The sequence below is a fragment of the Limulus polyphemus genome, unplaced genomic scaffold (assembly GCF_000517525.1).
Source record: "Limulus polyphemus unplaced genomic scaffold, Limulus_polyphemus-2.1.2 Scaffold1927, whole genome shotgun sequence".
Lineage (NCBI taxonomy): Eukaryota > Metazoa > Arthropoda > Merostomata > Xiphosura > Limulidae > Limulus > Limulus polyphemus.
Genome location: NW_013667537.1, coordinates 212,906 through 223,490, shown reverse-complemented (window position 1 = coordinate 223,490; position 10,585 = coordinate 212,906). Strand labels below are relative to the sequence as shown.

Below are 10,585 nucleotides of genomic sequence, written 5' to 3'. Positions count from 1 at the left end.
ACCTACATGCATTATCTTGCATTTATTACAATTAAAACCCATCTGCCATTTATTTGCTCAAGTCACTAAATGATCTAAATCCTTTTGTAAAGCAGCAGCATCCTCTTCACAGCTAGTAACACCTAAGACTATAATATCTTCAGAAAATCTAAGTAATTCATTGACCATTCCTTCATCTATGTCATTGATGTAAATCAAAAAGAGCAAAGGTTTTACGACTGAGCCCTGAGGTATCCCACTTGTTATATTAATCCAGGACTTCTAGTAAAAGCAGAAAATTGTTGTTGTTGACAAAGAGAAAGTTGTAAGTGTGATTGTTGATGAAAGCTTGAGTGGTTGTCTATATTGTTACGCCTCCAGTTGTTAGTTAATTTTCCGTAAATTTGTTCTGACGAAACTTTAGCGACACAAGTCCTTTCTTAAATAAAACTGGTTTATTCTTTCCGAATACAACTTTCCGATACATTTAATTTCAACAGTCGCTCTGTAACAAACGCTATAATTCTCACGTGCTTAACAATATTCTCTCTGACTGCAGTTCAATTACTCATTACCTCTGTTGTCCCGTCACGTTGTGACCATCTTATATATATACAAGACTAACACATATCTAGTAAATGCTAGGGCATTCTTGAAGGAACAGGATATTTCTAGAAACAGGTGGCATGATACTAGTCACGTGACATCGTTGACGCAACAATATGTTGTTATGTTGTAAGTGTGATAATTGGTAAAAGCTTGTGGTGCTGTCTATAGGGAAAAAGAGCAAATAAGGTTTTGGAGTCTATTTATAGAAATTTTAAGAGATAAAGAAGTGATGCTGATAAGCTGCATGGTCTACCACCCCTTCTTGTTCTTTATATTTCAAGTCACATCAAAATTTAAACTCACATTTTATATTATCTACTTCATGGTTTCATTGTTATTGCTAAATCAATTTAAGTCAAAATGTAGCCAAGTAAGTATGATCTTCAGTTTTACAATATAATTATTTTTAATTGTACCATTTATCTGTGGACTTGATACTTTTTCTGGACAACTTGGTCTGGTATACTCATCTGCATCTATTAGTTCACTATATACCATGTTTTATGTGCATTTAGTATAAAGAAACTTGTCCTGTATCATCAGACTGGCTAACACACCTGGCATTGTTCCCCATGCAATGAAAAATGTAAGAGAGATAAGTTTGTGTAAAAAATGTGCAAAATATATATATATTTATAATAGACTTCCATAAAACTTTTAAATTATTTTTAGTTAAGAAAACTTGACATGAGAAAAGCTTCTTTCTTTTAATCTATGTGAAAGAATGTGTTTCCTATGTATTGTTTTTGTAGATGTAAAATTATGTTATTCTGTATAAGAACCATGTCATTTTTTATACCTGTGAGGATTGTCCAGCAGCATTAGACTAGTAAGATACATATTCATAAATTTTAGTTTTGTTGCATTTGAAAGCATAGATATCTGTAATGGAATTTTCACTTATTTTTATGTGGTGAGCAATCACCTGCTGATACGTTGTTTTAAATGAAGCGCTAGGATAAATGTTTTGTTAGGTATTGCTTACATGTACATTAGAAATAATGTTGAAATAATGTACGTCTTATTATTTTCACAATTATAAATTTATGTTAGCTATTAAGACGTATCTTACAAATAGTGTATTGTAGAGATATAAATTTGAACAATTTCCTCTAAAGGAATGTGTTATTCATCTATATTCTTCTGTATTAATGAAAGTTCTTAGCAGTAAAGCAAATTGTGTTTTATAAAGTTTACTAATTATTTTATGTGATATGTGATATCAAGTTTTTGCATAACTTATTAGTAACAAATTTCCCTGTGGAGCTCTATGTCCCTCCGTTATCTATCACAAATGCAAGACTTCACTTACAAGGAACATTTGAACTTGATGATGGGTATCAGATCAACTCTGTCAAAGAAATTCGCATTCGTAGTGAAACTCTTGTGATTTTTGCTGAAACTGATAAACCTATATATAAACCTGGTCAATTAGGTAAGTCAAAAATGTGTAACATTAAATGTTAATGTTGTTGACTATGTTATCATAAAATGTGTTTTTCTTATCTTATGCAATTTATTTTTAAAGAATATTAAAAATATTTTTGTCTACAGTCTGTGAATTTTTGAGTACTTTATCAAAAGTCAATTTTTTTTATAAACAAATTCATATAATGAAGCTGCTAACACACTGCAAGAAAGTATTTTGGTAGGAAAATGGGGGAAATGAGTAAACTTGAATGTGCATAAATAACAGTTGAACCATATCCTAAATACTTGGAAAAATGATACACATAATTATTTTATTTTCATAGATAGATGCTTAGTTTAAAGTTTAGTAGTTAAAAGTTCTGCAACTTTTGTGTTTAAAACATGTCATAAATAAAAGAAATGATTTGTAATATCAAACTTAAGATTTAAAGAGATTTTCATGTTTTGAGTAATATAAAAACCTTTTAAATATGAACAATAAATTAAATTTATATAATAGGTCTTTTACTATTACTGTTGATTCTGAACAGAAAATTGTACTTCTGTGATCAGTATAGTTTTTAAGCTCAGAAATGCTACTCACATCTCCACAGAACAGATACCTATTGCCTTGTGCCACTGCCAAAAATTGTTTGTGTATGTGCCAAACTTTTGAATAAAACTCCTGTCTTTACACATAATAACATGTACTATTTGCCATTCTAAGATCCAATCAGCATTAGACTATGTCTCTCTCCACCAATAGAAGGATAACTCAAGTAAAATAATACTATTTTTAAAATTAATTTCATTTAGAGCTTCAGATATGAATTATTATATTTTCTTGCACTAATTTATTTCTTGTAAGATTTTTGCATGGCATCAATCAATTGTGCATGTCATGATGTTTTACATTCAAAGTTTAAATAAACAACTTTATTATTAGTATAAACTTGGCATCAGAATTTGGGTTCCGATTCCAATTTATATATTATGCAAGTTTTAATTTCAAAATGAAATATTTCTTAAAAATTCTCAGTCTTCACTTGTTTTGTCACATGATGTGCATGCACTCTCACTTCTGCCCTTTAATAGTTAGTGTAACTTGAATAGTATAACTTCTACAGTGTCTGAATAGTATAAACACAAGCTGTAAATAATGACAAGATCAAATGTACAATTCCTATATGGTACGTTACCTCCTCTCATAAATAGCAACACATTCTCCTGATGCACGTGACTCCTATTCGATTCTACCAAACTATCACTTCTCACATAAATAGCTATTCTCCTTCAATGCTGCCCTCTATATGCAAAAATTGTTTTTCGCATGCCACAAGCCTTGAACTCCCATATACCTTATAATAAACTGGTTCAACTTTTTCTCGCATGTAAATTAACATGCGACAACCCTCCACCAATAAGAGTGCAACACACTCTCCTGGTGCATGTGACTCCTATTCGATTCTACTGAACTATCACTTATCAGTTGGCAATACTCATGTCAAGACGTTTTTGTACTACTCTTCAATCATGTTATTTGTTCAACTTCGTGATTTTTTGATTATTATTCCAAAGTGGATTTGTTTTTCACAAGTTAATGATTTTTGAGATAACTTATTTTCCCATTTTTTAACTTTTTTCTCATCAAACGATTGTGTTTGATTTTGTAATTGTTACACAATGAATTCTGAAATTCAGGTTACCAATTGGGAGGTAATACCTTCTATTATCACACTCACACAGGCTACAGGAGGGGATCACTCATTTTTGGATTTATTGACTATCATCTGCCATGAGATGGATTGTTATATGACTCATTCTGTTTCTCCTGATCTTACCCCTATTCCTCCTAAACCTGCTGAACCTGTTTGGTTCGACAAGGGCCTTGACAGTCATTTTCCTCCACCTGATTTTCCGTGACTTTCTATTCCCCTACTGCAGAATCAGCTAGGCCTAACATGGCTTTTTTAGCCATGATTTCCTTCCTTCTTTGTTACATGATACCTCCTCTCAGTATTTGATTTTCACCCTTCCTAGCATATTAGGATTCATGCCGAGCATTTTATTTCTCAGGTGGTTGAGGGTGCTAGCATGCCTTTCACTCCATGGGCTTCAAGTCAGTTTACCTTGGCCTACCATCAGACTGAATGTCCATTTCTCGATTCTGAACACTTGGAATTGCTTTTGCCCATTTGGATGATGGATCCTAATCATCTTGTTCGTATGTCCCACAATTTTCCCGCCTTCATCTTACTCTATCGACTCTCCTATGGTACTTGTCTACTATCCACAGAGTTCCTGAGGGTTTTTAGAGGGATAACCTTTCCCTGATTACCTCCACGTTGGTACGTTTGTCTTTTTCAGCTCTATCCTTACACACGTGATGTTTCTGTTGATGGGATCTCCTGAGGGGTGTTCCAGGCTCGTTTACCACCTACATATCTTTGGAACTTACTTATGGGCCCCTTTTCTACAGCAGTATGTTTTTGGTAATATTCTTGAGACTTTAGAATCCTGTGTCGAGTCACTGCGACAACAAACTACTCTTTCTTCTTTGGTGGATTGTTTGTCTCGTTCAGAGCCTAGATATGCGTCTATTACTGTTTCCCGTCCAGCTTCTTGCCAGCCCTTGCCAGTTCATACCTTAAGGAGTTCCCCATTTCGCTGTTTTATTCAACAGTGACTACCTGGCGGGTTCTTCTCCAATGGGGGCTCGCTTGATCAATTTTGTACTCCTTTGGTGACTTTTTGCCACAGATCTGTGGGTTATGTGGATATTATCTGAAGGGACTTGTCATCCATTTTCAATCCCCTCCTCCATTGTCTCAGGTGCCCATTTCCTTTCCATTGCACCGTGATTCTACCACCACTCAACATCTGTTTGAGGTAGTACAAGATCTTCTCTCACAGTAGCCAATCGAAACTGACAGTCATCCATCTTCAGATTTTTATTTCAGGCTGTTTGTGGTACACAAGAAAACCAAGGACTGGTAGCCTGGGATCGATTTATCCCACCTTAATCACTTTTTGGTTCTACTCCAATTTACCCTGGACTCTTTTCTCACCCTCAGGTGAGCTTTTTCTCAGGGTTTGTGGATGACCAAGGTTGACCTCGTAATTGCTTACCTGCATACTCTGTTATCTCATCAGTCGAGGCTCTATCTTCAGTTTGTTCATCACTGGGTAGTTTATTAATTTTGTGCCCTGCCCTTTGGGCTTGCTTTGGCCCAGTATATGTTTTGTCAGGTGTTGAAGGTTTTTCCCGACATTTGCATACTTGGGGGGGTTGTACTTAAATCATTACATGAATGACTAGCTTTTGTTAGCTCGTTCTGAACAGGTGTCTGCACTTCACACTTATCTACTGCTCCTGGAGGTAGCTTGTGTGGGTTGATTAATCAAATTGGACAAGTCATTCCTTATACCTACCCAATATCTTGTCCATTTGGGTGTATTTTTCAACACTCATCTCAGCTGGGCCCAACCTTTTCCTATTAGGCTTCATTCAGTGGAGATTTCAGTTCTCCATCTTCTTACTGCTCCCTCTGTTACAGCTCATGAGGTTATCTTGGTTTTGGGGATGTGGTTTTCCATGGAAACCTTACACCTTTGGGTCGAGTGCATATGAGGTCTTTTCAGTGGGCTTTGCATGACCAATGGAATCTTGCATTGGATCCATTAGAGGCTCCTACTTCCCTTCTTCCTTCCCTTGCAGGTGATTTGCATTGGTGGTGGGACAAGACTCATGTGCTAGCAGTGTTCTGCTTCCTCCTCCTCATCTGGATTTGCATATCTTCAAAACTGCACTGTCAGGCCATTTTGACTGCATATTTCTAATTTCCATGGCCATAAAATGCTCACTGTTGAAATGGGGTGTTCCACAAGATCACTTGTAGGTTTTTCCTAGTGATATATTTGCTTCATTAATATGCCTGTTTGAGACAGTATTCACCCATGGGATTCATGGGTAAAGCAGAAGGGGAGAGCTGCCCATCCCTGATATGCTTTCGATTGAATAAATCAGGTATGGTCTGCTTTTCAAAATAGGGTTTTTGTCGCCACCCATTGCACTGTCTCCAGTGTTGACATTTCTCTGGACTCTCCACTGTATTTTCTCCCCCTTTTTTTACTTCCAGTGGAGTATGGGCATCTTTACCACTGTTCGGTTCCAAGCCACTGGGGTGGTGGACCATGGAGGCAACCTTCTGAATGTGATATTAAGATATGATACAAATAATGTCACAACCCTTCAGTTGAGAGTAGGGCAGTCGCATTCTGTTGGTGAAGATGACAAGATATCCTTGAATCCGATGTTCCATCTCTGTACAGATTTATCCAAGGGGATTTATCTTTGGAGTGAGCCATCAAAATACAGCTTACCCCTTCATTTGAGATCTCTCATCCTACCCCCCATATGGATGTCAGTTCCTGGAGTTCCCATTTTTGGGACACCTAATTCCACACTGTTTTTCCTTCACACTGGTCCTTCTACCTATTCAGTGTGGGATTCTAGCTATTTATGTGAGAGGAGATAATGTACTGTCTTGGAAGTTATAATTTTCCTACACTGAAAATATATTTCCAATAGGTATTTACTTTCACTCACACTTATATCATTTTGAGGGAGATTTGCTGTGATCAATGCCATCCAACGTGTGTCCCATAATGGAAGTTGGAGCAGGCTGATTGGCTCTCCTTCACTACTCTCTCGGAATTTGATCCTGCTGTCATTAATCTTCCATTTATTAATGACAGCATGGAGGCAGTTACTGATTGTATTACTGAAGTAGCTGTTTGATCTATCCCCCAAACCTCGACATAGTTCTCATAGTATCCTCATCCATATTGGTCTCCTGTCTGCCAGTAGGCATGGAAGGCTCAGAAATGGGCTTGTAATATCTTTCACAGGTATTCCAATCTTTCCAACCAGACAACAAAGCCAGAAGGAGTCCTAGATTAAGTTCACCACCAGCATCTCTTCTACTAGCAGTTGCAAAGTTGCCTGGGACAAGATTTGGAAAGTCAGTGGGAAGTATGCTTCCCATTCTCTTTCCATCTTGTTCTCCAATGGCTAAGAAGTTGCTGCTGTACAGAGCATTACAGATACTCTTGGGGAGTGCTTTTCCCACCTTTCCAGCACTCCTGTTTCCTCTCCTGCTTTCTTGGCCATCACTTCTCAGGCTGAGAGATCGCACCTTTCCTTTTGAGCAGATTGTCTCTATGATTATAATTGCCCATTTATACAGGGGAACTTAAGCTTGATCTTCATCAGTCTGGCAGTACATCAGTCAGACCTGATGATTTTCACTATGAGATGCTACACCATTGCTCTCCTCCTTATCTTGCTCTTCTTCTTCTAATTGTTTTTAACTGGATTTGGTAGGAGAATATGTTTCCTGATGCTTGGTGCAAGGCTATTGTTCTCCCTTCTTCAAAGCCTGGGAAAGATAGAAGATTCCTTCTAATTATTGTCCAATTGTTTTGATTAACTGGCTATGTAAGGTCTTGGAATGGATGGTTAATGCACATCTTTTTCAGTTCCTTGAATGAAACAACCTCCTCTCACCCATCTAATGTGGTTTTCATCAACAGTGATCCACCGTGAACCACCTAATTTGTCCCAAAACTTTGATCAGGGAAGCCTTCTTCAAGAGAGAGCATATTGTTTCTATCTTCTTTTATCTTGAAAAAGCTTATTACACTATGTGGAGGTTTGGCATTTTGCGGGACCTCCACTCCTATGGGTTACATGGCCATTTACCCATTTTCATTCGTAACCTTTTACTAACCCGGGGTTTCCAAGTCTGTGTGGGTTTACCCCATCCTGATCCTTCACACAGGAACTTGGAGTCCCTCACGGTTGTGTCTTGAGTGTCACACTTCTCAGTATTAAGATAAATGCTATCACCACACAACTTCCTTTTACTGTTGCAATCAGCCTCTGTGTCAATAACTTCCACATTTGTGTGAGTCGTTGAACATGAGGTTTATTGACTGCTCTCATTCACTTGTTGGGATGAACCACAGCAAACAGTTTCAATTTTTCTTCCTCTAAAACTGTTTGCATTCACTTTCGCTCCTACAGGGTTTACATCCTGATCCTCAGTTTCATCTTGGTGGTGGTATTCTTCCTGTGGTTTCTGATACAACATTCATGGGGCTTCTGTTTGACCGCAAGCTGACTTTTACTTCTCACATTAAGTAACTTCATGTCAAGTGCAGATGAGCACTGAACATCCTCCATGTCTTGGGGAACAGATTGATGTTCTGTGCTGAAGATCTATTGTACCCTCATATGTTACAAGATGGACTATGAGTCTCTGATTTGTGGTTCTGCCAGGGCCTCTGCCTTGAAGATGTTGGACCCTTTACCTTGTCTGGGGCTTCAGCCCTGACAGAGCTTTCTGCACTTCACCAATGCAGAGTCTGTACACTGAGTCCCATGAACCTTTTCTTCCCCTCTGACATTTGTACCTTTCTTTGTAATATGCTACCAAGCTTTGATCCTCTTCACAGCATCCCAACTGTTCTCTTTTGGAATAGATGGTTTGCCACTCCTTTTTTGGCCTACAGATCCAGTCACAGCTGGCTGAATTGGGTCTATCATTGGATGATGTTTCTGGGTCCAATGCTCAGCTCATCCTACCATGGCTCATTACTATCCCCACCTGTGACCTTTCTTTTAGTCATGTGAGGAAGGCAGATACTCCAGATAGGGAAGAACTGTCTTCTGTTTGCTGAACATCTTTTGAACCATTCTTCCCATTTTTAAGGATGGTTCAAAATCAGGTGACTCTGTGGGCTCTGCCATGGTTTGTTGTGGCTTGGTGAATGCTCACAGGATCCCCTCTACAGTGTCTATGTTCACTGCCATGTTATATGCCATTTCTCTTACATCTTTTGTTTCTGTGGACTTGTTTTCATTATGAATTTGTGACACTACATGAAGCTTGCATTTTATTTTCGTGGTTACCAGTACAAGACTTCATGGTCTTGGCAGTAGTCCCATTGAACTTGGATTGATCTGCCTTCTTTCTGTTCGCCTATTCCCCCTTAACCTTCTCAGGGTGTTGTCTTTAATGTACAGAAGTACCTGGCTGACTATTTATCATTGCCCCTCTTTGGCCAGCTTAGTTGTCATTTCTACTTCTTTGACTCTTGGCATTCCTGTGGCCTCTATTTTTTCTGTTTTGTGTTCCCTTTTTAAGTTAGACTTGGACTCCCATCTTTTAACATGGTGTACCACACCTTGATTTTTATATGTGAGTTTTATCCAGTCCCTTACAAGACAGACAGGATTTTCTTGCAGAGTAACCTGTTTACTTACTTTCTCCTTTTCCAGCTTCCACATAAAAGGAAACGGTCACCGCAAACTACACTATGTATACATGTGTGTGTGTGTATATATAAAAACAGCAAATCCAAACCTGTGACAAATGATATTTAAATGAACAAAAACAAGCCCAAACAAAAAGAAAAAAGATTAAATAAAAGACACTGGATAAATCAAAAGGACCTCCAGGGTACAGGCTATAATGTGGGATATAAAATGTGCCCTGAGTTTTGGAAGTGACTGAGGAAGTAGGATCCACATTGTGGTGGAGATACACCATCTATCAGTCATAACCTCCATTTGCCAGTCTCACATGATGAAATTATCAAAAGAAATACAAGTTTGGAGACAAGTTGTAGATGTTCAAGCCCACACTGTCCGACATCTATATCACCCTTCACTGCCTGCAGTAAAAATATAAAAGAAAGAAGAAGGAAAAAAAATTATATATATTAAAAAAAAGAAAAACGAAATAAGGTATTACCACTCGGAGGTAAGTAAGATAAACTCACCTCCTGAGGTTGGCATTCCAGCCCCCATTATGGTAGTAAAGCATCAATTTCATAGTACAGTGGATAAATTATACTAGTATAGAGCTATATAAGCCTAACAAAATTATCTAAGCTAACTAGTATAACTCCCAATCACCACCAGTTAAGTCCACTGTAACTACCAATTTTCAGATTTTACACAAGCCTTTATATGCAATAAGTTGGTCATCTGCATAAAAGTAGTGCCAAGTTGTTTAAATGACTATTTTTATGAGGTTGAACATTGTATTCTATTCTCTCTTCTATTGTAGTAGGAGAATCCTGCTTCCCTTTGGGTTGTTATAACCCCACTGAGTGGATACACACCTCGATAAGAAGTACAGCTGGGTGTCTACTTTGTACACTAAGTACAGATCACTCCTGGTGGTTGTAACCAGCTGGATGGATCATGTGTGTCTTTTGGGATGTAGGTCTGGAATAATTAATCCCTGTACATGCCTATTCTGGTAGGTGTTTCACGAAAGTATTTCTAAGATTACTGTATGGCTTGAGTCACTGCTATAGTCACACTAAACAAACATATTCTACTGACCCCTTGAAATATACAGGCTGGTTGAGCAGCCTTGATATTGTGCCCATTTTTGTGATGTTTTAGCACCATCCATGAACTTGTTTTGACTGTATCTATCTGCATTACTACTTGTAGTGGAGAAATAGGACTGTTTGAGATGAATGGCATTTCCCACTAGATCCCCCCCCC

At 37.9% G+C, this 10,585-nt stretch overlaps 1 pseudogene; it reads left to right on the top strand.

Moving 5' to 3' along the window:
• The first annotated feature begins 1,834 nt into the window (after positions 1-1,834).
• LOC106465385 overlaps positions 1,835-10,585 on the top strand; it is a 163,917-nt pseudogene continuing 155,166 nt past the window's right edge.